The sequence below is a fragment of the Protopterus annectens genome, chromosome 9.part0, assembly GCF_019279795.1.
Source record: "Protopterus annectens isolate FY-2018-M chromosome 9.part0, PAN1.0, whole genome shotgun sequence".
NCBI classification, from domain to species: Eukaryota; Metazoa; Chordata; order Ceratodontiformes; family Protopteridae; genus Protopterus; species Protopterus annectens.
In genome coordinates this window covers 187,896,230-187,923,742 of record NC_056743.1, presented here as the reverse complement: position 1 = coordinate 187,923,742, position 27,513 = coordinate 187,896,230, and positions in this window count along the sequence as shown.

Here is a 27,513-nt window from a genome sequence, read left to right as displayed (position 1 = left end):
AGTCCTTAAAAAGAATAAACTGCTATGGGTTTCAGATACAAGTATAGCAATCTAAATAATTGTATACATTGGAGCTTGAAAATGTTGTCAAGTTTTATATGCTTCACACCAAATGTGTTTGTAGATATAGAGTTTTGAACCAAACTGAAAAATAAAGTAATAAAAAATAAAAAAAATAATAAAAATAAAATAATGAGTAACTCATGAAGTGTACTCAGAATTTATGTGTGCATGAATAAGGAAATGTGTGATAAAATAACAAAGTGATTTATCAAGTCAGAAGAAGAAGGTAATAAATCACTTAGCACATTTCTTTTTCAACTGCAGATAAACAGATACATATTGCCTCATTTCTTCAGCAAGGTCAGATTGGGCACTCGAATCCAAGGCCATCACTTGTACAAACTGCATTTTAATTTTATTCATTTTTTTGACCTACAAGATATGTTTAAAAAATGAAATTGTTCTTATTGCTGATATGTTATCTTTCTGCTGATACAAATGATGTCTGACACACACACATACTTTTTAGCTCTAGTCTCCAGAGGCATGTGCTATTGTTCGCAGCCAGAATTGATGGTTTTAAACAAACCCCCTGCAGGCTCATTTAATTATACACACATGGCTACCTTCCCTTGCCTCTCCATAAAGACAAACAGCAGTGTGCAGTACATAGTTATCCTTGTTTTTGCCTGTTGGATGATAAGAAATGATCATCTACTTGGCAAAATAGCAGTAGGTCAGCCCTGCCAACACATGCTGAGCACACGGAAGTGTGAAATACTAAGTGGTTTGCAAGAGACATGTGCAGCCAGTCTGCATAAAAGCAGCAAGAAATCAACATCTTAATTTACTGGAATGAAACGGTATAGCTGAAAACTGAAAAAGGTAAATCATTCTTGTTCTTTTTGTAGTTTCTAATATGTTAGAACAAGTTCTTGACAAATCACAACTGAGTGAAACAAATTACATTCATTCAAATGGTACAATTCCAAAACATTCTTGAAGGGGGTTAACCCCATGCACCATCAACATAGTTGTCAAGCCCACAACTCTCTGTGAACTTGCATATATCAACTTCACATCTGTATATAATTAGGGAAAGAAGAAACATTCCAAAATAATGAACAGTCTCAAGGAATCACTGCTGTCACTCTTAACATGATTGAGAGATGAGCTTTGGTAACAAACCGATTTGTCTGGGGACGTCTTTAGATGGGGGTTTAGATTGAAATAGTAAGGGGTTTCAGGAAAGTAAGGGAATAAGCTAGTTGGGGGGGGGGGTTAAACAGGAAAGCCGGATGATTTGGAGGAAGTGAGGTAAGTGCAGAGAGAGGCTTAATAAGTTTTGTGAGAGTGTAAAGGGGTAAGGTATCACATTATGGTGTGAAATTGCTACCCACCCTCCCTCCCTGTTTGGACCATTGGGGTTGGTGTAATTTTTTTTGGGAGGCAGAGAACAGGGCCAGGCTTGTCCCTCTTCTGTACCCCTCTGGTGTTAGAAGTTCATTTCAATGACTTGGGAAATGCAAATGAGCGGTTGGACGCAGCTTTCCAAGTATTAGTAAGCAAGTGGAGGTGAGTATGCTGCTTATTTGGCTGAATGGTTATTTCAATGAGTTGGGAAAATTCAAGTGAGTTGTTGGACGCTGCTTGATAAGTAAAGCTAAGCAAGAGGAGGTAAGGGTGCTGCTTACTTGGTCAGGGTGAGCAGGGTGATGCTGCCCTATGTTAACTGTATATGGATGTTTATGCTGTGATTATTAAGTGGAATTATTGGTTCCCTATTAGAAAATCGAAGTTGCATTCTTTCGAATGCATCTTGGTCAAACTCAAAAGCCTGAAATGGCAAAATATCAAAACGGCTTTTAAGCACATTCTTTCCCTGGGAAAGAATTTGCTTGGCTCCTTAGTTACTTTGCAGTTTTCGGCACTGTAGTGCGGTCTCGGAGTTGGTATGTTTAAGTAGGGGGGGTGTGGGGGGTGCAGCCCCCTACTTAATGTAATGTTTAAAGTGTTTTTTTTTTTTTGTGTTGGAACAGCAATTTTTTTCCGTAGGAAAAAAATCGCTGTTCTGAAATTTCGAAATTGTAAGCTTTCGCTTACATAGGGTCGATTAATCACCATTCGGTGATCTAATATAGACCCAAATTATCAGTTGGTCAATGAAGCTACTGTATGTGTATGGTATTTTAATAAAGGTCATCAAATGTCATTTGGTGTGATGTGTCTTTATTGAAGTGAACCTTGACAAAGTGATTTCCAGAGAACCATTCAGTGAAAAACACGGGACAGCCCTACGGCAAACAGTGTATCAATGGAATACATTCAGCCATTGCAGACTAAATCTAAACAGAAGTTGCAGTATTTACAAATTAAAGCAAAGCATGAATATGTCAGGGGTGTTCCATTTCAGAACTGTTCTACTGTATTCAGGGAATTTAGTACACTGGAGAAAAAAAAACATTGTATGTGGTCCCCAGTTGCAGATTAGGAAGAGAGTAATCAAAAGTTTTGCAAGGTCCAGAAAATCTAGGAAAATATATTGTTTCTATGAAACAGTCACTATATGCCTCACTGTTTATCACTTTTGTTTTATTTTTGTATTTTTCTTAATATCAGTTCGTACTTTATCTTTCTTGGCATTTATTTTATCGTTCCAACATATGAAGAGTTTGATAAATGTGCATAAAACAAGGAAAGTTATGCAGCATTCTTTGTTCACAAATTCAAACACTATTACCGCAGAGTAGGATACAAGCCTTCTGTGGGTTGAAGATGATGTGGGAATGTAGTATTCATGATGCTTTGATGATTATAGACCATTCACTGAGGCATCGCTCACTGAAACACACTTATTTAATCTGAGAGATTAAAACCTGCATTCCACTACTCAAAGGCCAATATTCAACTTCTTCAAAGTTTCCACAGAATGCAGCATGTTATGCCCTCTGTACCTTCTCATGTGTATAACTACACAGGTCGCCACCACATCTCAGATTATATAATAAACTTGCTGTGGCTGACCCAGAAAACACTAGCATTTCATGAAGAAGCACTCACTTGGAAACAATTCATCTTGTTAAGTTTTATTTTCATTACTATTACTTCAATGACCCACATTGCCTCGATAACCCATACATCTGTCTAATTAGTGATTCTGTTTTTTTTTATATCTGTTGATACGAGAATAAATTGTTACTTTCTTTTCAGTCATGTGACAGTGATTACCTTTAATGAAGCCTTTATTAAATGTTTCAATGTCTTGCTTTCATTTATTTAAACAAGAAAGAGTTGCACATGTCACCTCCTGATCCAGACTTTGTAAGGGGCTTTTAGTAAAGTAACATGTTTTGATATGTCTCAGATTGTTTTTAATTATTTTTAATATGCATTATTTTAATGAGCCAAAAATGTGTAATAGATTTTGTTTTTTTCAAGCACTTCAAGTGCTTGCAACTTTAGAGAATACATTAAATGTTATATACAACAGGGTGTGTTAATGTACCAGTGGCAAGTATTAAAATGTCATATTTTTATGTTTTGTATCTAAAATTCTAGGGAAAGCCGATATCAAATTATAACCTAGTTTGTTTTGAGACCATATTCTATTTGACAGCATAAGTGTATGTAATGCTAAGTTATTAATTAGATAGTGGTCTGGAAATTAATATTTTGTTTCTGGAGAGTAGAGACTTAAATCGGGCAGGTCTAGAATTACTGAGTATACAATTTAAGTACATTGATTTTTGCAAATAGTGGGCTATGCAATTAGCCGTCTTTTTTACTATTATTTTAGATAATCCACAAGAAAAAGTGTGTCAGTGAGATGCATTTAAGCATAAATGAAGTTATATATATGAATGATGAGTTTAATACTGTTGGGTAGTTATAATTTAAAAATATACAGTAATACCAGCTCATTAGCTCCAGCCTCAATTGTGCAGTTTGATGATCTTCACCCAAATCTAGGCCCAACTTATATTTACTATGCGAGATACACAGAAACATGCCAAAATTTTGAAAAAATCATACATATCAATATCAGAAGTAAGCCAAAAAAAAAAAAAAAACAGAAATAGCTCTCTTTCTACCAGTTTGACTTCCTTGACATTTTAGAAACTTGTCTGAAGCTATCTGACTTTGACAGTTCTCTCATTTTAGGCATGACAGACCACCTAATGGTGAAGGAGGTGAATCATAATGTAATATTGCATCTCTTTCCATGTCAAAGCCAGTGTAGTAAAACACCTGTATCTTGTTTGTATCTCCATTCCACCAGGGAAAGACGAATCCGTCAATGAGGAAGTCATGCTCTGGCTAATCTTGAAAAAAAAAACAACTGAGAAGTTATACTTCCTTGAGATTTCAGCTTGCAAACCCTGCACATCCACATTTACAATGTTATCTCTCCCAACTCATGTCAGAACCTTCCAGAACAAACAAGCATAGTGGTATGCAAAGTTCACACAACTTGATCTTAGGCTCCTTTTCTTTTAACATTCCCCGGAGAGGGACTTTGTCTGATTGAATTAATGATCCTCTTGTACTCCTTTACTCTACAGAGGCATTCTAAAATCAAAAAAGCACAATTTTTTTTCCGTAGTGTCAACGTCTTGCAAATGTGACATCACCTCCCTCAGCCAAGCATTATCATATGCCAAGAGGACTCCTTTGGATGCATTTCCAGTAGATGAAGCTGCAGTTGCAGCCTACTTAAAGTCACCTATTCCCAACCATTGGCTATAAATTCACACTTACCGGAAAAAGAAATTCTAGCATTCTTGCTTGACTGGATTACCCCAGGAACTTAGAAACCATGGCTAAAAGGGGCCATATATGGCATTAATAGCACAAATTCTGTAACCCCAGTGATAACAGCAAATTTTGCACAGCATGAAATAACATAATGAATGCTATACTTTTTAGAAAACAAATGTTGCATCATTGAAGATCAAAAGCAGAAAGTATGCTACCCCAAAATTCTGAAACTCAAGTTATCTTTTTCACCTATCCCAGTCACAGATGCCATCACCCTTGCTGTTACCTTGAGAGCTGAAATATTGTCTAAGAATTTTCTCAGTTCTGCACAAAACATCATTTCCATTTCCATTCCAGGGTCTGTATTAGAACATCGAAATTTCACAATTTTGAATGTTCTAACATCAACCCCCTTTTCAGCGAATGCTGACAGCATCAAAAAGACAGCAAATTTTTTCCTAGGGAAAAAATTTGCTGTTCCGAAACACACACACACAACACAAGCACACCAAACAAACAGCAATCCACACACATACACCTAAAATCTTACACTTAACCCTACACTAAACTGTGCAAACACCACTAACTATCCACTTCCCTTAACCCAAACATTAACCTTAAGGTCCGTCACTATCGCACACTCACCTCACCCGCGCCCTAACCCTAACTCATCTAACCCACCCTAACCCTCATGTCCACACAATCGCACACATGCCTAACCCGCACCCTAACCCTAACTCACCTAACCCGCCCTAACCCTCATGTCCACACAATCGCACACATACCTAACCTGCACCCTAACCCTAACTCACCTAACCCTCGCCCAATCGCACACTTACACGAACCCGATCCATAACTTTGCATCACAGCACTGAAAATAACGAAACAGAAATGGACAACCAAATTCTTTCCCTAGGAAAAAATTTTGTTTTCTGTTGTATCGGTATTTTCAGCATTCGCTGAATAGGGGTCGATATTAGAACATTCAAAATTGTGAGATTTTGATGTTCTAATATAGACCCCCATTCCAGTATAGAAGATATAAGCTGTACCCAATAACCATTGTCCTTTTTCTATCGTAGCAAGAAAACCAAACCAGGATCCCCAGCCTTTGCATCAGAATTTCTAAAAATATACTGCCTCTAACATTGTCTGAAACTCGCTATACCCATTAACAGATTCATCTCGGAAGGGACGTTATCCCTTGGTAGAAACAGTCCCCTATGCTTCCTGTAGTAATGGTCACCTTCTCACTTCCTCAAACAACTGCTGTTTTCCTTCACTTTCAATATTTACAGAAAAAATGGATCCACAAACAAGTAATGTAGTACCTTCAAAACAGCAATACTATGACTATATTTATCATGAACTTCACAATGGAAATTTTGCAAGTTCTGTATTCTTCAGTGTAATGAAACTTTTCATTACTGTGCCACTCACCAGTCTTGTTCTGAACAATACAGGTTTTTCACTAAGAACTTCTACATGGCTCAGCAGTTTCTTTGAAAACCAGTCATAAACAGTAAAACTGGCCCCAGTTCTTTGGCATGGAGGGATAAAGCATGGACTATGACCGAGACTATCCAAACCTAAATAGTGACTTATGTGTTGGAAGACCAAGGTGAAGGGATGGAATTGACTAGCCTTTTCCCCCCTCACCCAGAGGGATAGTCTGGTGGTACTTGGTTGGGTGTTGCTCTGGTGCAAGCAGAGACTTGTACAGTGACAATAAACTAGTGGGCTGTAGCCATGATATCCAAATCCCTGTAAAGTTCTTTTCAAGGGACATGGGTGTGGGATCATGTACGTATCTAAAGGAGGACATGAATTATCCCTTGCTGATGGGCTATGTCAGCCAGCAGGGTCCGGACATAGGGCATAATTAGGAACATCTGTAGAACTGCTGCCCTTGGTGATAGAGGGTTGTAAAGAGGATGTGGAGTTAGTTGAGTTGTTCTATAGCCTGGGAACAGTTATAGTCCCTCCTGAAGTGAGACATCACTGATTTTGTTGGGGGGGGTCCTCAGGCTGTACAGAGAAGGTTGCCTTTGAATGGTATCCTGATGGAAGGTCAGGTGAATGCAGGGGCATACATTCTGATGCCTCCATTTTGCTCCTGTGCAGATGTTGGCTGGGCCTCTCTACATCTGAAGAAGAAAGGGCTCAAGACCAAAGGGATAAAGACTTAATGGTCAGCAGGCATATAGAGAAAAGGAGCTGTGCTACACCAGCATAATACCTTGCGGCCTTCAGTATGTGCCTGACCTTCTTTACCATCTTTATGAACAATATAGTACCCAACAAAGGTAATGTCAGACTTAGCCAGTATACAGAAAAACTGAAATAAATAAATAAATGATGAAGGAGGAGCAGAAAACAGCAATGTGATGCCTCAGTTTTGCTTTCAGAACAGTAGTAATTCCTCCTTAGTGAAGCGGGGCAAAGGTTTAATAATAAAGTTAGGTTGTGCTGCACAGCTGGAAGCACAAAATAAATCCACATATGGTCTGGGGTTTGTTTCATGCTCTGATTGAAAATGTAAATTTTTTTCATTTATCAGGAAGTCCGTTTTTGAAATGTTGTGGTATAAACCACATACATTATACATGTTGTTTTGTTTATCTACACTGTGTATGTAAGTAAACGTTTCCACTGGTTGTTTACTCTACAGATAGCTGAAAATCCTAGAGGTACTCTCCCAGCTGGCTTTGATAATCTTGGTTGAACTGCCAAATGGGCACTTTAAATGCTGCATTTACTTTAGTTGACTGGAATGTTTTAAGTGTATGTGTTCATGGCAAATCACAGGGGTGATATAATATGGGGTTTATATATTCTTCCACTATGGCTCATCAAGTTCCAACTCGGTGAGGACCCAAACCACTGAAATTAAATTGTTAGGGAATCAGCATGATGGGGGAAAATAATAAAATTAAGTATTTTTATTGAGGTGGGGGGGCTCCCCTGCATCTCCATGATGGGATGCTCCAAAATTATCTATATAGACCATATGGTCACTGAAACGCAAATAAAAGGAAACATCCGTAAAACAAAGGAATCTGTGCTGGCACACAATTTTTGTATTAATAGGAATGATTTCATATGAAAACCTGTGGGTGGAGTCCGTATCCAGAAGGAACATGATGAATTGTGAGGAAACCTTATAACCTTTTATATAATTACTTGATCCATGTTATTTTTGTATCTGTATTTGGTAATTGGGTAAAGCACTGATCTACATGGACTTTTTTAGACCAGCTCAGGAACGTTGTCTGGTTAAATTACTTGCCCAGAGTCAGTCATTAAGTGAAGGCTTTACAGAAGCATACCCTGGACTATAGGAAGAGTTCAGTGAAAGGTCATGACCCTAATCCTTTGCACTAACTTCCTGATTTGTCAAATGAATGTTATTTGGTTTCTTCCATCCGTGGATCATTTGATGAAGAAATTAAAGCGAAAGTGATCAGGAATCGCAGTTTGTCACCTTATTAAAGAATGAAGTCAGTAAGAAGTATCAGTAGTTATTAGTAAATTATTTCACATGCCGTTGTATTAATTTTTGCCATAAACAAGTAGTTATTGACGATTTCCTTAGTATTCATCTCAGATATCAAGCTTCCACAGTTTATGTAGGTGCTGTTGTGAACTGCAACAGTATAATTTGAGAGAGAAATGGCTTTCTCGCTTTTGTATTAGTTACATCATGGACTGTATTTCACATGATGAAAAGTGTTAGAAAATTATTATTTTTGATTCAAGCTGAATGTTGAAATATTTATATGCACTGGCATCTCTGAATCTGCAGAGGACTGTTCAGATAGGAAATGCATTGCATTTTTATTAAGGGATGGAGCAGGGATTTACATTTATCACTTCATTTTGTTTATTTATACCATTTAATGCAATACATTAAACAGTAATCTGTTACATATCGACTTTGAATAGTTTTTAGTTTTTGCTATGAGTAACTTATGACATTGGGTCGTGCTTCCTTTTATTCATCTGTGGAAGCTCCTTGAAGACAGTAATGAGATTTCAGAAAGTAGGTCTTCACTGTTAGCTGCATGTTTAATGTTCAGGGGTAGTAAATGGGGAATGTAAACAAGGTTGTAAGTGATGATGTTCTCCTGCTATCAAGTGAGTATACTGATTTATTTTATTTTCTGTGGATAGATTTGTACAGGTATAGACCTTAGTATGACGGCATCTAAAACAACATGCATCTCCACCTCTTTAACACAAGAAATCTGTACAGTGCCTAAAATAATGGGAGACGAAGGCCCAAAAATAAGGACATATATCAAATATGGCTCCTGTAAACTTAGAAAGTTGCTAGAATAACATGATTTCTGTTAGCATGCATTTTTCTGAAGGATATGAAGTCTTAAACTCAAATGTATAAAAAAAACTAATTTTATGAAAAACAGACCAAAAATATGAGGTGAAAATCTGGACAGTTGAATATAAAACAGTTTGTGTTTACAAAGAAAAGAAAAAAAAAACAGAACCTTTTTTTTTCATAAAAGATCAGTCTTTAAAAAATGCTTATTTTCTGTTTTTATATGAATATTTTTTTCATTTGAACACCTGGAAAGTTACATTTTTATTAGGTATCTGACTTTCCTGTTGAATACTTAATTCTATTAAATGGGACATTTCTATGCTAGATCACTTAACTTTCTCTGCTTTGGAAGAATGTATTTAATTTTTTGCTTAATTTACCCCTGCATATGATGTACCGAGTTTTGGAGCAATGTCCATATTTTCAGACTTGATTTACTTATTCACTCAATTTTCTGAATCCCCCATATTATGCATGATTTTTGAAACTGATTAGTATACAGGAAACCCTATTACATTACTAACATACTACTGGCAAGAGGACACAGGTTACATTTTCAAGAAGCAAATGTAAAGTACATTGTGCGGTAGAATTTTGCAATGCAATTTCATTAAGGTCTACTGATTTTTATTCAAAGTTTATGCCAATTGGATGTCCTGATTTTTGACGGTATGCACTTAATTTTCTAGGGCCTTTGTACCCATTGTCAAAGCTTGAAGTTTGAGAGGTATGTAAAGGAGGTCTGGATACTAGAAGCAGTAATGTTTTCGTTAACATTTTGTGCCTACTTTTCTTAAAATTACATGGTTTCTGCATCAGATGACAGGCATAATGTGCATCTGATGCAGAAATGACACCTGCATATTTTATTTTGTCAAAGAAACTGAAAAGTCATGAAACAGCTCAAATGGTGTTAATACAGTGACAGAAATTAAATAAAGGAAAACATGGTCAGTATATTAAAAACTGTACTTTCATTGTAAAAAGAGATCTGTTTAATATGATCAAAAGACAGTATGCACAAATTCAAGAAGATTAAGTCTCAGAAAGTCAAACTGGCTCCTCTTCTGAAAGCCAGCTTCACGAAAGACTGTATTTTTGCAGGTGGTGGAGGAATCCCCACAGCACCTCCCACAGTCTATTATATATACCAGCACTGTGATTGTTCCACATTGGCAAATGTCAAACACCCGATCCAAAAAATGCCGCCTTCCAGAGTAGAAGCTTGTTCGACATTTTGATATTTGCTCTTCTCAGATTTGATCATGTAGTCTTTCAATCATATGAAAAAAAAACATAAGTACCTTTAAAGTTGCCGATGCTTTTATATTACACATGCTTCAGGGTGTTAAAACAGATACCATAACAATCATTTTATAATTCCTTGCAGAAAAAAATCAAGAATAATATTCTAAATCACAAATGTAACTGACAAATCAATTGATTTTAATCATTTTAAAAATGGGTTTACTCCTAGAACTTGTTAAACAATACCATTTTGAAAATAATAGCTTTAAGAATAGTTTGCACCTTCAGGTAAATTACCAGTCCTCCCATGCTTGAGACATGAAGCAATTCCATCACTTGAGAGACAAATCCAACAAAATTATTGTAGACACGATATAGATATATATATATATGTGTATATATATATATATATATATGTATATATATATATATATATATTTATTTTTATTTTATTTATTTAACATTTGTTGACAGGGAATGTCCGACTAGGTTCCACAGAGCCTGTTTTCAGCAGAGGCCCGGGGAGAAATGCTCCAGATATTATCTTACATATTATATTACATTATCCAGAATTATATATATATATATATATATATAAAGGCATTTTAAATGTTGCATTTTAATTGCATAAAGATCTTTATATACTCTGCTGTGAAGTTCTCAGCTGTTTTCCCCAGTGTAAAATATATATGTTTAGTCAGTGCTTACATAAACAAGAATCTTTGAATTGCATTTCAAAATAAGTTTAGAAATACATCCCTTTTAGATGTAAGGCTGACAAAAATTTTGATATAAAAGAAGCATATTTTCAGGGAAAAAATGCTCATATTCGGTGTTTTTTATAAACAAAAAGGTAGCAGTATGCCTACATTGCAATTGGGTCACCCCCCTCCCTCCCCACGCAGCCATTCCAGTACCCCATTTTTTGGCTATTTCTTCCCATTTGCCATAAACACTGTTCATAACTCTGTGTGTATACTGTTTTCTGCTTTACTTCTACAATGATTACAGATATTTGGATTTAATTTAAAACATTTATTTCAAAATTTATAGCACAAACACTGATAGACATTTGTTAAAAAAGCAATAGAGTCCCACAATGCAAACAGACTTGGCATTAAAACTTCTTTGCCTTTGAAACTCACATTCACTGAAACAGCATTAAAACCTACACTCAAAGAAAATGCATGTGGCCAGTGGCGGATTAAGTTTACCTTCGGGCTGTTTTTAAATCGTAGGTCCCTTGGACACATTTTTAGGACCATGTAAAGGTTCTTTGATTCACCTTCCTGATTGTATTAAATTATAATATTTAATAATTAAATTATATCTCCTGCATAATTCAGCACCACTTGTTAGAGAGTGTTTTAAATTTATAGTTTTAAACATTTTTCCAGTAAGCAATAAAACAAATCATATGAACCAATAATGACAAAACTGCCCAATTCAGAACATTTCAACCAGAAAAGTCTGCTCAAACGTCTGTCATTGCAATCCACCAATATCAATCAATATGCACACAATATCTGTAGAAGGAAAAGTCATTGAAAGGCACTCAAAACTGCATTCCTTGAAAAACGTACATGAAACTCCGTTCATTAAAATGCAGCTTGGTAGTTTGGCTAGAGGATACAGGCTATTATTTCCTGTAGCTAAGGTACAGGGTTGGAGCCTAAGCAACTACTAACCACCTACTAACCCTAACTAGGGCATTTCACTGTTTCACACACACCTCAACCTCTTAGTGGAAGAAATCTGGAAAAGCTTAAAATAAATATGGACAGATTATGAATATTGCTATTATAAACTTAGAAAGTTACTAGAATAACAACATTTGTGTTAGAATGCATTTTCTGAAGGATATGAAATCTAAAACTGAAATGCATGCCATTAGTTATTACCTTTAATACTTACAGCATACCACTGATTTGTTAAAAAAGAAAAAAGACATCTTTTATGAGGAATAGACAAAAAATATAAGGCAAAAATCTGGACATTCTGTGAATATATGTACACTTGAGAGGTATGACACACACACATATACCCCCCTCTCCCTGTCTCACACACACACACAAACACACACAAATGGAACTTCTGCAAACTGACACACAGTCTGTCACAACTTCTGCAAATTGCTTCCTTGGGGACCAGTAAATCTATCGCTGCTGCAAACATGCAAAGTAAAAAAAGCTTTCAAAATGCTGCTGCACGTATGCCTTCTCAGGAACCTGCTGCTACGTGCATAGAAAAATGAATCAACTGAAACCTCAAACAAACTAAAGTCTAAAGAAATTTATAAAAATGCTGCTGCACTTTTATCCCTACTTGATAACTTCTGCAAGCTGCTTGCTTAAAACCTGTAACTCCATTGCTCCTGTCGAAAATTAAATCTTGGGAACATCTACCACCTCACAAATTCTAACTCACTCCTAGCAAAGTAAAAAAAATCTTATCTTGCTTCACATTACTGCTTCTTACACACACATACACCCCCCCCTACCTACCTATTTCTTACAGACATGCACACACACCCCTACCTACCTACTTGTTACACACACATACATCCCCCTACCTACCTACTTCTTACACACACACACTCCTACCTGCCTACTTCTTACACACACACACACACACATGCATGCCCCTACCTACCTACTTCTTACACACACACCCCTACATACCTACTTCTTACACACACACACCCCTACATACCTACTTCTTACACACACACCCCTACCTATCTACTTCTTACACACACGCGCACACACACACCTCTATCTACATACTTCTTATACACACACCCATGCACACCCCTATCTACCTTGTTCTTACACACACACACACACACACACACACACACACACACCCCTACCTCTTACTTGACTGGTCATGGTTCACAATCCAAATTTCTTCAGGAATTAAAATTCCACATGTGCGGAAGAGGAAGATGTAACCAATCGGTTACACAGATGCCACACAGAAGCAGCTCATCTGTGTGACCGGAAGCAAAAGGTGCACTTAAGGAAGAATGCCCTTTAAAAAAATGTAATTTTTTTTTAATTAAAAGAAAATTAATCTCTCAGCCAGCAGGCCCCCTCCAAGCCGGCATGAGCAGTTGATGCCACAGCCAGTTGTTGTGGCCGAGGTTTCAGTACACCGTACTGGTGCATACTGTGCCAAAAAAAGCCCTGTTTACACTGATGTGTCTGTACACAATTGGAAATGCATGGCTGAACAATGAGGCAAACTGGAGGTATGTCACCAGTTTTTGTCAGCCTTTGCTCTGGCATCCCTGACCTTTACTTCAGCCTAATGGCTGTTTCTAGCTCCAGGTTTTCTGAGCATTCCATAATGCTGGTGCAGTGTCAGTGGCTGCCACTCAGCTGGCTGTACAACTGACAAGATAATCAGCAACCTGCAGCCCTGGATCTCCAACATGTATGAATCATGGCTAGAGGTCAACAATCGTCTCATTGTCTGTACAGTCATCTGAATGCCAGTTGTCACTGCTTTGCCAGCTCAACATAGTCACTTACAGAAACTGGCAAAGGGAATGGTCATCAGATTAAAGTGCCAACTCAAGGATGCAATAACAAACACATCAGGTCTTCTGTTTCTTTCTCAGCATGAGCCCCTGCAGTTCTGTTTAATGGCCTTTTCTATATCAGTTCTTTGGGCATAACCACTGAGCTGATGCAGTATTGATACCTAGCATTCAAATGGCCAGCCAGTAGCTGTTGATCCTTTCTAACCAATGTGGAACAGCAAGGCATATTGCCCTGCTAAATGTGTTGTGTGCTAGCCGACTCTAGGAAGATACTTCTGAACCCAGTGCAAAGGGTTCCCCACCACCAACCACCACCCATTTTGTTTTCCTTCACCAGTTATCTAGCCTAGGCTCAATGGGTGTAGCATGCTAATGCCTTATCTTCATCATATCAGCAGTCCAGAGTTTGTAAAACATTGATAGATAAACAGTAAAAATGTACCACTCTAGCATTGGTAAAATGTAGCCTATTGCTTAATACTTTGTCAGTTTTGTCACTGTAGTTGTATTACAATATATTTGGCAAAATTAAATTAAAAAATTCAAAAAACACAGCTCAGTGTACTGATAGCATAAAACACTGCATGGCAGGGTTTTAGGTATACACTGATGCACCAAGTCACTCACAGTAAGACGCTGTCCGGTTCGATTCTCAGCTAGAGCATCTTCTGCGTGGAGACATGCATGAATGGGCGTACCTTCGTTGAAGGTTGTGCATCAGGCCTGGCAAGCTGGTACATAAAAATCAACTGCCAATCATTAGCGGACTGGAGTTCCGCTGTGGCGACCCCTAACCGGGAAAAGCCGAAAGACACAAACTTATTTTTTTTTAAGTAACTTAAGTCTAATTTTATTAAAGCAAGTTACTAAATATGTACATTCATAATACCAACCATATAAGAAGGCCTAAGTTTCTTTGAAGCAGTGATGTATGGATGCCATTTGACCTGCAAATTGCACTGAAAGCCATGATGTATTAATGCAGTCTTCTAAACTCCAATACAAATTGGTTTCCATAAGGAAAAAGGTTTTGCTTCTTTGGTGTGCAAAGTGGGTGTATTTGCAGCCCTCAGAATGGTGCAGTGGTATGCATGAAATACCCTGGCAGGGCTAGATACCCAGTGGTATAAACCTTGGACCTAGATGATTGTCACTGTTGAAGTGACACCCTGACCCTGTGTGTAAAAGTGGGAAAAAAGGGGTTGTGGATGGATGGCTTGTACTCAGTGTTGCTCTGTATCTTGATGTTGCTACTACATCATCGACTTTGCTGAAAGTCTTTTACAACATTCTACAGCAATGCTGCCAATTCTGCTGCCATACTAATGGCAAACTCCTCCAGGACATAATCCTGTGCTTCATCTTGTCTACCCCTAAGTAGGCTTCCAGTGTACTTCCTACCTATGAGTCTTTGTTTTCTGCCTGCCTTGCCTAACTAGAGGTCCCATCCCTTCCTCTGTTCTGGTTTGCCTTAACTTTTTTTCCTCACTGCATTTATATCTGCTCTTGCTGTCTGGTGATTTTGTGTGTACAATAATACTTAAATCACTTTGTTTTCTGTTGCATGACTGTGCTGCTTTGTTATACTTTTATTTTTAATTATTTTTTTTTCCAACAACCTTTTCATCCAGGTTTGTTTGATGGAAGCATTTGAAGCTTACTTCAGATTCCTTCTGTGTCTGGTTAGTCAATTCACCACAGGGATGCTGCATTTAGGATGTATCCTACACTAGACATTACTCTGCTGGGTGGGTCTCACCTCTCTAAGAAAAATGCCAGTAGGTTGTAAAACTTTGAAAGCCTTACAAATAGGGAGGAGAAAAACCAGTAAGGGGCAGCATACTGTCACTGGCTGCTGAACTTGAGAGTGAATGTATTGCTCTAAATGCATCTAAAAATATGACAGGCTTCATGTTAAATGGCAGCATGGATGACCTTTCATTTGTGGAGATAAACCTCCTACATTCTTTCCCCTTTATTACTGGCAACGGCACTAACTCCCAGTTTCCACAAAAGGTACTTCAACCCCCTCCCTGCCCCAGCATGATAGTCATCTACCTGAGCATTCATCTCATTTCATCTTTCTGCTCCTCCACTGCCCGGTGTAGACAAATGTAGGTGATCTGGGCTGTAGTCAGGGCTTCCTCCATGCATACCATGGAGCCAACTACTGCTGTTCTTTAAGGATTATTTTGGATAAAAACTTTCCCTTCGAGGCTGCTCTTTTGAATATTTGAGATTCAGACTCACAGTCTGAAGTAAACTGAATGTCATTCCATCTAGTGTGGCTTATTTTAATATACTGCATTAACATATTGTCAATGACTCAAACCTACCATACTGTATATGTGGAACTGGGAAAAGTCCTATCTGTCTGAGAAGCAGTCATAGAAATGACCAGTTATACCTTTACTGTGGTATAATTCTTAGTTAGATTCTCAAAGTAGACAGTATAAAATAGCAGTTTGAGTCACATGATTAGTAAATAACATGAGGGGCATCTTTTCACCAAGCTTGTTACATCAAAAAAAGACTCCCCAACCTACCTTTCACCTCAATGTGCAAGAAATCAAGGCCCAAAATCAGAGACAGTTTTTAATATTGTTCTTATAGACCTAGAAAGTTGCTAGAATAACAGGTTTTGCATTGGTTTGAAATTTTTAAGGATATGAAGTGTGAAACTGAAATGTCTATCATTCTTTAGTGTCTTCAGTTATGTATGATTTGCCAGAAAATGAAAGATTTTACGAAGGACATACAAAAATATGGACAGTGGAGACTTATGCTCCCCAGATGCATCAAAAACATAAAAAATAGCCCACACAGCATGAAAAAAATGACTTCTCAGATGCACCCAATATAGAAGAAATGTACTTTTTGCTGTGGGCACTTAGCGTGATTTCCACATATAGGGCGATAACTTCACTATCTATAGTTCAAATTTTGTTTCACCTCCCAATTCAGTGCTGTTTGAGAAAAACCAAAGTAACTTCAGTCAAAATCTCTGTCACATGAGAGGCATTGCTGTTGAATAGAGTTCTTAATAAGTATATGTTAATTGAGAGTTCATGGATCAGCAGTAGTACTTTCAGTAATCTGATTACATTTAATTGTCTGTTATAGCTAGATCTCTATCTGGTTTGATCCTCTCTGTAATTTAATTTCTGGTATATCAGAAAGGTTGTGTTCTTTTTCTAGAAAGTACATAACCAAACTTGAACAAGACTGGACTTCATTTTTCCTCATTTTTCCTGTATGTATATATCTATGCAGCTTTCAGCATGTACATTATCTTTAGTATTTCACAACTTCAGTGAGTTATCTTTCAAAGTAAGAACTGCAGGCTTATGAACTTCAAATAGTGTCATCATTAAGGGATCTGACTTTCCAGAAGATTGCTTTTACTTCCAAGTCTCTCTGGGGAGTCCATGTGGTGGTGCCTCTTCATTCATCATGTATGCTGCATTGACACAGTTCCTAAAGTGTCACAACCAAATACTTAACATCCCTGCCTTTTGCATAGTGGTGTCTAACTGTCCTAATCTGAGAGGAAAATGGATAAGTGCCATTTCTAAATCCAAATAAAATTTCTTCCTCTGTCTGACCGAAATATTCACTGCCATATATTAAACTGGACTGTGGTATGCCAGTAGAATTAAGGCATTGGGCTACTTCTAAATTTCTTGTTGAAGACATTGATCTGATTCTCTCAGTCTTCACTTAACGCTCTAAATGACAGTCACTTAATCAGATGTTGCTTCCTAGTGTTTTTTAGAGGAACACTTAAGCCATGTAGGTTTACTCATTCACTAAATAAAAAAGTCATGTGACTTTATCTCCAGATCAGTACTATTCACAGTTGATTTGGACATTTCTTTATACACATTTGTGATAACCTATGTACTGTTACTGTCCATATCAGAAATCATTACTCCTTGCTGTTTTGCCTTATAATATGTGTAGTTTTCGATGAGACTTCTGTCCAAGCAGTATCTGCCATAAATGCTATAAACGAGCCAAACACTGCTGCATTTCTTCCTGTGAGCAGTCCCTAATGCATTGAGAGGTAAATTACCTTTTCAATGAAAGAATAGACATCCAGAATTCCCAGTATGTCAAAAAACTTTGCATTTACTGATGACTGTTACTTGCAGGCTGTTTCATTATTCATTCAGATGAATGAAGATATTAATGTCTATTATAAAAAGTTCAGATTTTACATCACTCCTTATATATAAAAGAAAAGTGTAAAAAAAGATTCACTTAGAGCAAATGTTCCCAGTGAACAGCTATAACTTGACGAAAAAACCAATAACGACACCAGGAACAAAGCAAATGGTTATGAGAGCAGTGCTGTTCACGATAACATAAACTTGCAGGTTGTTCAGAAAACTGGAACACAACGGTTGTACTATAAAAAGTATCTTTATTGCGTGCACAGATAAATGTTGGTGTATTATATATGTCATATTTTGTCACAACATATGGTACGTTATTCTGAAACATTTGCTGCATCTATTTTTATTCAGCTTTTTACATTTTCTGATCTAATTTCTGCAGTTTCATCCTCATGAGTTACAGCTATCCTTCAGGAAGGAATCAGCATTCCTATACCTTTGTATGTATTTCTTTTCTCATAAGATCAGCTTTTACATCATTGGTTTAACACATATGGCCTTTTACCTTTTTTGCCTTATTTATTGTGTGTGGGTGAAAATGCAGTACTAAAGGTATTCTTTTCTGCTATAGTTATTTCAGAACTAATAAGGTCTTACATTTGTAGTCTGTGCTGCCATTTCCAGCTATTAACTTCCTTTCCGATGGCCATGAAATGTGCTTTTGTTAAAAGAATTCCTTTGTAATAAGGCCTGTATTCAGTACAGTTAGTTTGAAAAACATGTCAAGTAATGACACTGTTATTGTTTTATGTACTTTTATGTAATTTACATGTAGTGCCGTGATTATGTGCCAAAACTGGTGAAAATACTGCTTTGTTAAGCATGTTTCTGATATCAGAAAGATGCTTAACAAGCCTTTGTTAAGCACCCCTCATTACTGTTAAGTTCTAGTCTTGAGCTAAACCATTAACAGCCACAGCAGATGATGTGCAGGAGCTGTTAAATAACATTATACTTCATATGGACCTCTTTTAAAAATTAAAAGAAAAATTCCAAATAATTACGAAGTGTTTTAGCATCTTGTCACTGCCGCTCTGTAGTGGCTGTTCTCTGTGTGGCAGCAGTAACTGTGTTATCTTTTATGACAGGGTCTGTCTTATCGCAATTCAGGTTATGTGTTCTAGACATGGATGTAAAAAGTCAACTGAAGGTGAATTTCTTGACGCCCATGTTGAAGTCATAACCTAATTATAATTGGAGACCTGCTCATAATCTTCTATGTTTATAATATACCTTGGTCAAGGATGTCTGGACATTTTATGAACATTATTTTTAAAGGAAATGAGCCTTAACCTATAAGAAAGCTGGTCATCAGTAACATAATCAGTCCACTTTTCCACATAGTAGTTTCCATATTTAATACAACTTATTGCATAAGGAAAAGACCTTCATTTACTGAGTAACAAATTTGTTTGCTGCTTTTACTTACTTTAAACCAGCATTTTATGGTGTGAATGCAGCTATGTTGAGCCTTCAGATGAGAAGCTGGGATACCTGTAGTGCTCTTAGCTACTATCACATCCTCACTGTCCTCTCTCAGGATGTCTCTGCCTCTCTATAATGTCTGGCTTCTTACGCCACAGGAACATGGAGGCACATATAAGGTAAAACAGTGCTAGCTGATAGACCTTACTGCTGTCTCTGCTGTACAGTACAGGCATTTTTATATACTGGTATTTTATATATATAACACACACCGATTATTTAAAGAGAAACCATCAGGTGGTAAATCACGACTTTACAGAATCTGACATCATTGTTTTATTCTGAGCTATATTCAGCAAACATTATCTACAGCAACATAGCTCCAGATATCATTTGCATTTGCTGATTAGTTTTTATATTGATTCTTAGCATAAACACTTTGCATTTCAGCAGTCATTCTGAATAGTTTATTGTAGTTATGGATTGCGACTTTAACAAACTGACAATTTAGTAGGAAATGACCACAAAGGCCAATGTACTCCTTGTTTTATTAAAGCACAATGAAAGGATCTAGTGTTTAAACCATCGGTTAAGGGTCACAAAATAGTTGTCATGCATTATACACAATATGATAAAATGTGCTAGAACAACTTAAAGATGTTAGTGTTTATAAACAGTTACTATGTCTGATTATGGAAAGGCTCTTGTAGATTTTTCAGGATTTGATTAGTAAGGGTTATAGAAGTGGATATTTGTCAAAAAATAATGTTGATAGAAAGCTTGAAGTGTACTTTGGCAAGATTTATTGCTTGTCAAAGATACATAAAAGTTTGGTTTCTCCACCTGGATCCCTTTAGTTTCAGCTACTAATTAATTTTTGCATACTGTGGGGCTATTATTACATAAGTATTTGTTAACACTGATAGTAAACTAAGCTCTTATATATGTAATACCTCTGATGTTTTGGAGAAAATACAGCCAATAGAATGGAAGACTGATAACTATTGCTTGACAGTGGATGTGAAAAGTCTTTATACCAATATTAACATTCTTTGGGTGTAGAAGCCTTGAATTATTTCTTAGGAGATAGTCCTTTAGCAAATTATACGATAGATTTGCTTTATTTTTGTTTAACTGACTTTTTTTTTATTTAATCGTGAAGTGTTTCGTCAAATTAAGGGAACAGTAATGAGGGCACTTTCTGGCCCATGTACGCTAATCTCTTTATGGGATTATTTGAAGTTAAACATCTATATCATTTTTGTGGTAAATCTGTGGTGAAATACTTCACGTTTACTGAAGACTTAATTTTCTTGTGAGAGAGTGGTGCGACATTAATTGATGATTTTGTACAGGAGCTGCAACAGAACAGATTTGGTATACAGTTTGATGGTATACACGTTGGTAGGAAAATAACATTTTTGGATGTGAAATCAGAAGGAATATTTGGTTGGGGAATCATAACCATGGTATATAAGAAGTCTGAGAATAGTAATCATTTTTGGGATGGCAGAAATTGCCATCCACCACATTTAATAAATTCACTACCGTATAATGTATTATTATGGATCTTTAGGCTTTGTAATGAAGAAGATACCTTGGCTAAAGAATGATGTAGAACCTATATCCAGTTTAAACAAAGGGGTTATGAGACCCAAGTTATTGTGGAAGCAGTACAGCTGTAGGTGATCAGTATGTTAAAACTCAGTATAAAAATAAAAAATAATAAAAGGAAACAAAACTATGCAACAGTGGTACAATGGTAGGCAATAATGAAAACAGTTGTTTTGTAGCCATATATAATGTTATTACAGATAAAGTTTTTGATGTTATAACATTTTATTGGAGTTCTTTACTAAATGATAGAAGTTTAAAGAATTTTTTTAACTAAAGAGACCTTCTCTTTCTTTAAAAAGAGGCAGTAGTATTAAGGACACGATTGTTCATAGTTATTTTTCACCAGCCAGTGTTAGATTAATGTTAGAGCCTAGAATTGTGGGTAATTTACCTTGTGGTAGTTAGTCAGTGTGTAAGCACATTGTAAGGACATGTGAGAAAATTACTAATGTTATATATTTTCCCAGAGATGTGTATAATTGTAATACAGAGGGCATTATTTATGCCCTGAGGTGGTCCTACTACCTTTCTTTATGTGGGTGAAATTCGAAGGTCTTTTAAGGTTAGATTACAGGCGCATTGCGGGGATATTAGGAATAAAAAGAATGACAGCCCTATAGCAGCTCATTTTGAATTATGTCATGGGTGTGGATAGAATTTGTTTGAGGGGTAGTGTCTTGAGAAAAGTAAAATTTCATAGTAATTTGGACCTGAAGAATAAATTATTGCATAAAGAGACAGTATCATTGCTGGAGCCTCCCTGTGTCCTGACAGAGTGCTCTTCAAACTATCTGGAGATATACAGAGCTAAGTATATTTTTCTGGCACTTCAGAGTTGTGTATTGTTAATTGTTGCTTGACTAATTTTATATCATTGCTGGCTGACTTCAGAGCTGTGCACTGTTATTTTTGCTTCACTATATGGTTTTTCAGATCTCTGCTGAAGGTGTTGTTTTTTCCCTACCCACCTTCCCTATTCCTGTCTTGTTGTTTAAATTTGGAGGCTTTTGCAGTTGCCCACCCCCACTGTAGATTTGATCTGGGACACTCCCCCCAGTCCCATCTCTTTACCTCATTCTACCTAATAGACTCCTCCTGCACTTGTTTTTAGTCATTTTTAATTTAATTGCATTTTTTAAACTGTTTGGTCTAGCATTGCTACATACTCAAGTGTGCTAACTTGCATTGCATTTGAATTGTTTTTACTGCTGTTTTAGCTACTTTTCTGTATATATAAAAAACAAATCTAAGCCTGTTTCTTACCTTTCCTGTAACTAGTGTAGTCCATATTCAGATTTGCTGTATCCAAGAATGTATGTAAGCTTCTGAGCCCCCCAAGCTTTCTGTGTTGGAGGGAAGCCTTCTAGTTTATTAGTGGGAGTGGTAAGCACTAGGTAACCTATCTACCACATAAGGAGTGGATCTGGCCCAGAAATTGTAGTTATTGGCCGATTGGGCAGTTTTTCCATCTCTCTCAACTTTCTGATTTGAAAGCCTGCATTTGCACTCGTTTCCCCCCTTTCCTGTAACTAGTTTAGCCCAAATACAGATTCTTAGTTTTAGCACTTGAATTTGCTTATTCCTGATCAGCACTTGTTCAGAACTTGTTGTAAGCACTAAATAAGCTACTAATTACTATAGCAGTCAACCTTCGTCATTACCTAGAGGAAAACAGTTTTGGTCCTTACTTTCCTCACTTAGAGAAAAACAGCTCTTGTACTCACTTTCCTCACTTATCTAGAGGAAAACATTTTTTTATTCAGACATATCCAAGTGTCAGCTTCCAGTGTTCTCTCCTGTCTATCTGATGAATCTGGGCATCTTGGGGCAATGTAGAAATTGCCTCATGTACACAGACAACTCTTTCCTCCTACCACCCGACACTACAACCTGCGAGAGATGCACTTATCTAGCCAAACTCGAGGTAAAGCTCTCTCCAACCAAGACTGAACTTGACAGTCAAGATGAGAAGGTAAACACTTGCACCACACCACACTCATCACATAGTCTCACTAAATCTACACCCCAAAATCCACACATAGAAACACAAAAACATTCGCAGAGGCCCTCAATAATAATCTGCTCAAGCAACAGAGACCTCCAAAGCAGAAATGCAAGCAGGCTCCACCCCCAAACACAACCCAAATGACACATAGCCTGCAGACTCAGTGTGCCACTCAACCACAGCCAGTAAGGTGAAACAATGTACCCCACACACTAGTCATAGGTGACTTTATAGTCAGGCACACTGATGTCCCACTCACCAGGCTAAACAAGGAGAAGGTTACTGTCAGCGGTCAGGATCCGCCACATAACCCATGCACTCAGGTCATTCCACAACAAGTACAAATATGACTCTGTCATTGTCCATGTTGGTGTGAATGATCTGAGACGTACCTCCCTGGAATACATGAAAAGAGACATGGAAGAGCTCTCCAATCTGTAGCCCAGGCAGGTATGACCCTAGGCCTGAGTAGCATTCTGCCATCACCCAGAATGATACCTCAGTACAAGGACAAAATGATTGACTTCAATAATTGGCTAAGCTTCTGCTGTCATTCTAAAGGGATCCAGTATCTGTCTGCTTGGGATGACATGGTCGACAGACCACAATGCTTTGCCAGAGATGGCCTGCACCTCTGTCACCCCTGGGATTCCAGATACTGGCTAAGGTTCTTGCCCACCCCTATAGTGCCTTTTTTAGGCAAGGTTCAAATGACAAATTCACCACCGTAACAGGAACAGGCAAGCAAAAACTGAGGGTGATGTTACTCAATGCTAGAAGTCTAAATCTCAAAATGCACTCAATCAAGGCACTCCTTAAAATGGAGAACATTGATATCTGTGCAGTGACTGAGACCTGGTTCAAGGCTCCAGAGAGCACCCCTGCATTACCAGACTATAACTCATACCACACTTTTCGGCCATGTAACCTGGACTGGAACACCAAAGGCGGGGGGGTGTCCATATTCATTAGGGATATCCACACCTCCAGGCTAGTTGCTCAGCATAATGTATCCAAGGTTATCCAAGTGAAACTGACTCTGGGCAAAACTGCAATCCAAATTGTAGCTGCTACAGATCCCCCACCATGCCCCAGGATTCCCACTCCTCTTTTCTTGATGTACTGGAAAATATTAGGGTTCAACCAAAAACCCAAATAATGGACGATTTCAACTTACCCCACCATTAACTAGGAAAACTACTCGTGTACCAACTCCTTCACTCAGCGTTTTCTGGAATTCATAAACTCCATTGCCCTGGATCAGCTAATCCGCACCCCCACCAGGGGCAACAATATCCTAGATCTAGTCATTATCAACATGAGTGACTGGTGTTCCACAGCTGAAGTCAGCGCCTCATTGGTCCGATCCGACCATAAGGTAATCACCCTAGATATCCACATCCTGCCCCCATCCCCATTAAGGAAACCACGGCAAACAATTTCTCCAAAGCCAACTTCATGCTTCTTAAGACAGAAGTGGTGAACTTCATGACACCCATGCAGATGGACAATACAGTTACGACTACTGAATCCTACACAATTGCATTTTATAAGCACTTACATAAGTGCATGGATCTTGTTATCCCAAACAGAACCAAGATGCTGTCCTCCAAAAAAGGGAAGCCCATCTGTTGGAACCCTGCAATAAACAAACTGTACAACAGAAGGAAGAAACTGTTGCAAAAGAGAGTAAAATCCCATGAGTGGAGGAGCTTCCTGGTCAGCCTCAGCAAGAAGCTGCGATCCCTGATAAAATCCTCCAAAGCTAGTTATGAAAGCAAAATTGCCACTATTCTAAAGACAACCACAAAGCATTCTATAGCTATGTCAAGAATCTCAATTGGCAACACTCAGATCTGCTCTGAGTTACAGCACAATGGCATTAAATATACAGACCCAACTGATATTGCCAACATCCTGGCAGATAGGTTCAGTGCTAACTTTACCCCTGTCTCACCCCCGAAAGGGCCCATCTATATACCAGAAGAATGCAAAGTTCCTGTAATTACGGCTGCACAGGTAAAAACCACACTCTCCAAAGCCAAGAACACAGCATCCATGGGACCAGACAACATCCCAGGCTGCATTCTACACGAACTACAGAAGGAACTGCCACCCCACCTAAGTACCATGTTCAATCATAGCCTCACCTCAAGCTTTGTGCCCACTGAATGGTGCACAGTGACAGTTATCCCACTTCACAAGAAGGGAGCCACCATGGACCCCAGGAACTACCGCCCCATTAGCCTGATGAGCATGGTCTGTAAGGCCATGGAACATATCATCATGGAACTTATAAACAAGCCATTGGTAATCTCCAAACTCTGGGCCCCACCCAGCATGGGTTTGTAAAAGGCAGATCATGTCTCCTAAACCTGATGGACTTCTTTGAAGTAGTCACCAAAGCCATAGATGAGGGTAAGGTGGTTCACACAGCCTATCTAGTTCTTGCCAAGGCTTCTGACAACATCTCCCACTCTGGAATTATAGATAAACTCACTAAACTAGGTGTAAATCCCTGTCACAAGATGGGTTGCCAACTGGCTCACTGACAGAACCCACACTGTGAAAGTAGCATACTCCAAATCCAACTTCAGACCAGTGACAAGTGGAGTACCACAAGGTTCAGTCATGGGTCCTCTCCGTTTTGGTATCTACTTCTCTGAAGTACAGGCTAACATAGAAGGTCTTTGGCTAATGATGTTCGCAGATGACTGCAAACTAGGAGCCACAATCAAAACTCCTAACAATGTGGACATCCTACAAAAGGGCCTCACTAAGACAGATGTATGGTGTCAAAGCCATGGCCTCAAGCTCAATGCCAAAAAGTTCATTGTCATCCCCTTTGTTAAAAACTCTGTACCCATGAGCCACAACATAGGCAGTAGTATACTTAACACCGAAAGTGTGATAAGAGAACTTGGGACACAGGTGGATAGTAGTCTGTCCTTTGATAATCACATTACCACAGTAGTCAGGAAATCCTTCTACGTAGCACACCTCATCACAAAAGGTTTTTCATCCAGAAAAAAAAGAGGTCATTGTTCCCCTCTACTTATCACTCATTAGACCCATAATAGAGTACAGAGCCCCTTTTGGTATGTACCTCACAAGCCATCTACAACAACTGGAAAGGCTGCAGAAATACCTCACAAAGAGGGTTACTGGCCTCAAACAGATGCCCTATGCAGATCGTCTCAAAAAAACTCCAGCTTTACTCTGTCTCATATCGCCTACTTAGAGCTGATCTTAGCCTAACATACAAAGCTATGTCAAACCCAGAGCTGTTGGACATGCTCCACTTAAAGAAATCCCAATCCCTCCGAGTTGCACCCTCTAGGGACCTAAACCTTGTCACCACAATAAACAGAACATGCCGAAGGGATAGATTCCAGTCCCAGAGACTTCCCGTACTCTGGAGTAAACTACCTATCTCTATCAAACAAAGCTCCTCATTAGCTCTCTTTAAGAAAAATCTTGATGATTGGATGGGAAATGGGAAATTCACCCCGGGGATCACTTCTGTGGCTCTGCTCGACAGTGGCACAGGAAAATAATTTTCTTGGGTGGCAAAAGCCAGGGTACCTTTTTGGCTGGGCTTGTATAGGCCCTCGGGCCAATAGCCTAGTACCTACCTATGAGCCTATGTTTATTTTAAAGTATGGAACACTGATACCTGTTGAACTAAGCTCTCACATTGTGGTAATTGCAGCTGAAGATAGATTTGGACTAGATTGCCAGGTGACAGTTCTTTTTCAAAGTTCCAGAACACTTCTGTGTTTTACACTGTTTCTATTGCCTGTCAACTTATCAGAAAAAAAAAAGTCCGCACTTCAGCAGTTGTGTTTTATTCCTTTAGTTCACTTTACCTTCTGAAGTCTTGGTCAGAAGTGCTCTCATTTGCTCTTATTTTAGAATAGCTGTTGGTTGACAAGGCAGAGGTATGGGAAAGTCTAAAAAACTTCTGGTTTACCTGTCCTAATAATACTTGTATCTTGACTGATTGTCTTGTACCCGAGTCTTGTTTTTGAATGTTAACCTTGAAGGAAATGGCCAAATTATGGATTTCAAGGCTAAGACCAATAATTAGTTGTGCAGATAGTACACTTGTATCTTGCAGCAAAGTATTTCTGTATTTCACCAAATTTATGATGTAAATTACTGTTATTGATGTGTGTTTTCTTCATTAAATGCTTAACTTTCAACTGTCACTTCAGCTTGACCATTTGACTGCATAAACTGAAACCCTGTTTGTCTGAATGAATCATAAGTTTATAGATGAATACATTGATATATATATTCCAAGGACACTGTGTCTCATCGCCATTCTCTCATTGCCAGTACCCTACTTAGGCAACAATTCCTTTCTCCAGGAGGTCAAACCTGCAAA